We start from the raw sequence: 2,278 nt of genomic DNA, 5'->3' as shown, positions 1-2,278 counted from the left end.
ATTTTGTCGATCGACGTGTCTTTAGAAAGCTATTAGTTTAAACCTAAATTAGTATGAATTACAGGCACGTAACTTGACTAGTACATGAGTTATTGGAGTTCAAAGTGGCCAATTACTACTGTCGCGTCAGGCCATAAGCACTCCATTGTTATTGTTGTTGTCGTCTTCAGTCCAGAGACTGGTTTGATGCAGCTCTCCATGCTACTTTATCCTGTGCAAGGTTCTTCACCTCCCAGTAGCTACTGCAACCTACATCCTTCTGAATCTGTTTAGTGTATTCATCTCTTGGTCTACCTCTGCGATTTTTACCCTCCACGCTGCCCTCCAATACTAAATTGGTGATCCCTTGATGCCTAAGAATATGCCCTACCAACCGATCCATTCTTCTGGTCAAGTTGTGCCACAAATTTCTCTTATCTCCAATTCTATTCAATACCTTCTCATTGGTTACGTGATCTACCCATTTAACTTTCAGCATTCTTCTGTAGCACCACATTTCGAAAGTTTCTGTTATCTTTTTGTCCAAACTATTTATCGTCCACGTTTTACTTCCATGCATGGTTACACTCCTTACAAATACTGTCAGAAATGACTTCCTGACACTTAAATCTATACTCGATGTTAACAAATTTCTCTTCTTCAGAAATGCTTTCCTTGCCATTGCCAGTCTACATTTTATATCCTCTCTACTTTGACCATCATCAGTTATTTTGCTCCCCAAATAGCAATACTCATTTACTACTTTAAACGTCTCATTTCCTAATCTAATTCCCGCAGCATCACCCGATTTAATTCGACTACATACCATTATTCTCGTTTTGCTTTTGTTGATGTTCATCTTATATCCTCCTTTCAAGACACTGTCCATTCCATTCAGCTGCTCTTCCAGGTCCTTTGCTGTCTCTGACGGAATTACAATGTCATCGGTGAACCTCCAAGTTTTTATTTCTTCTCCGTGGATTTTAATTCCTACTCCAAATTTTTCTTTTGTTTCCTTTACAGATTGAATAACATCGGGGAGAGGCTACAACCCTGTCTCACTCCCTTAACAACCAATGCTTCCCTTTCATGCATCTCGACTCTTATAACTGCCATCTGGTTTCTGTACAAAAAGTAAATAGGCTTTCGCTCACTATATTTTACCCCTGCCACCTTCAGAATTTGAAAGAGAGTATTCCAGTTAACATTGTCAAAAGCTTTCTCTATTTCTACAAACGCTAGAAACGTAGGTTTGCCTTTCCTTAATCTATTTTCTAAGACACGTAGTCAGGTCAGTATTGCTTCACGTGTTCCAACATTTCTACGGAATCCTAATTGATCTTCCCTGAGGTCGGCTTCTACCAGTTTATCCATTCGTCTGTAAGGAATTCGCGTTAGTATTTTGCAGCAGTGGCTTATGAAACTGAAAGTTCGGTAATTTTCACATCTGTCAACTCCTGCTTTCTTTGGGATTGGAATTATTATATTCTTCTAGAAGTCTGAGCGTAGTCGCCTGTCTCATACATCTCTCTCACCAAATGGTAGAGTTTTGTCAGGACTAGCTCTCCCAAGGCTGTCAGTAGTTCTAATGTAATGTTGTCTACTCCCGGGGCCTTGTTTCGACTTAGGTCTTTCAGTGCTCTGTCAAACTCGTCACGCAGTATCATATCCCCCACTTCATCTTCATCTTCTCTTCCATTTCTATCATATTGTCCTTAAGAACATCGCCCTTGTGTAGACCATATATATATATATATATATATATATATATATATATATATATATATATATATATATATATATATATATACTACTTCCACCTTTCTGCTTTCCCTTCTTTGCTTAGAACTGGGATTCCATCTTAGCTCTTGATGTTCATACAAGTGGTTCTCTTTTCTCCAAGGGTCTCTTTAATTTTCCTGTAGGCAGTATCTATCTTACCCCTAGTGAGATAAGCCTCTTCATCCTTACACTTGTCCTCTAGCCATCCCTGCTTAGCCATTTTGCACTTCCTGTCGAGCTCATTTTTGAGACGTTTGTATTCCTTTTTGCGTGCTTCATTTATTGCATTTTTCTATTTTCTCCTTTCATCAATTAAATTCAATATCTCTTCTGTTACCCAAGGATTTATCTTAGCCCTCGTCTTTTTACCTATTTGATCCTCTGCTATCTTCACTATTTCGTCTTTCAAAGCTATCCATTTTTCTTCTAGTGTATTTCTTTCCCCCATTCTAGTCAATCGTTCCCTAATGCTCTCCCTGAAGCTCTCTACAACCTCTGGTTCTTTCAGTTTATCCAG

Source organism: Schistocerca nitens, chromosome 2, assembly GCF_023898315.1.
Source record: "Schistocerca nitens isolate TAMUIC-IGC-003100 chromosome 2, iqSchNite1.1, whole genome shotgun sequence".
Taxonomy (NCBI): domain Eukaryota; kingdom Metazoa; phylum Arthropoda; class Insecta; order Orthoptera; family Acrididae; genus Schistocerca; species Schistocerca nitens.
This window is presented reverse-complemented; position numbering follows the sequence as displayed.